We start from the raw sequence: 1,082 nt of genomic DNA on the forward strand, positions 1-1,082 counted from the left end.
GCACATGGATCTTTCCACCGGACGCCCGACTTATTACTCTGATTTACAAATGATCGAGGATATTCACAGTTTTTCGTTCTCTTGGAAAGAGATAATTTCGTAATCACACCAGACAAACTAGTGATTTACGTAACAATTGATCACCATGTTGATCAGATAATCAAAGAGTTACGAGATGTTGTTACGGAGGAAGTAAGGTGCAACAATCCATTCTCTCATCTAGAACCAGATGGAGTCTACATTTCCACCTATGTTACGAAGCAAATATCACGTATCTTCCATGAATCCATAGATCCAAGTTTCACATTTAAAACCGGATGTCGGGAGATATACTCAAAGACGGTGATATTAATGCTCGGGTCAGGATTGCTGTTCACTTCTTTTCAGCTTCTTCTTTTAACAAATCTGTGCAAAGCTACAGACTCTTACTGTAGAGATTACCATTCGAAGACTTCAAGATTCTAAAGATACAGTTTCTAACATTGCTTGAAGACCTCCAAAATGAGCATCCCATCAGAGAAAGAATCACCACCAGCACTGCTTCTATGATTGACATTAATAGGTCAGCCAGCAGAGCCATGGATCATATTCTCATCGGACTTTAAGACTTATCACGAGCCAAAACTGCGCACTTCTTATCTTTCAGAAGATCTTCAAGAGAAGTACCGGATCTTCTACCACTATTGGTCTGAAACTTTCTTAGGATTTACCCACCAAGACTCACATTCCCTCGAGAAGACCAAGATTACAACCATCAGCGAGGAATGTTCGCTTTTTAAGGCATCACTACGGTCGAGCCAATGATCTTAAACAAAAGCGCTTCCCGGGAGGCAACCCGTGCAATAAAGTAGAGTAGAAGAATAAAGGATGACAAATGAGCCGATAAATAAAAGACGCAAGGATTGAAAGCCAGCCACATCTGCTAGGGGTATTTCTTTCTTCCCGCCACTAGCTCAAAATTCAAACTATGCCACATCCTAGCTTATTACTAAGTGGGAGATTCCAACCCAATTAAAACACTAGACAAATACTCCCAAATCTTTAACTAAAACTTCTAAGTGTGGGATACACTAGAAACATTG

Source organism: Rutidosis leptorrhynchoides, chromosome 2, assembly GCF_046630445.1.
Source record: "Rutidosis leptorrhynchoides isolate AG116_Rl617_1_P2 chromosome 2, CSIRO_AGI_Rlap_v1, whole genome shotgun sequence".
NCBI lineage: Eukaryota > Viridiplantae > Streptophyta > Magnoliopsida > Asterales > Asteraceae > Rutidosis > Rutidosis leptorrhynchoides.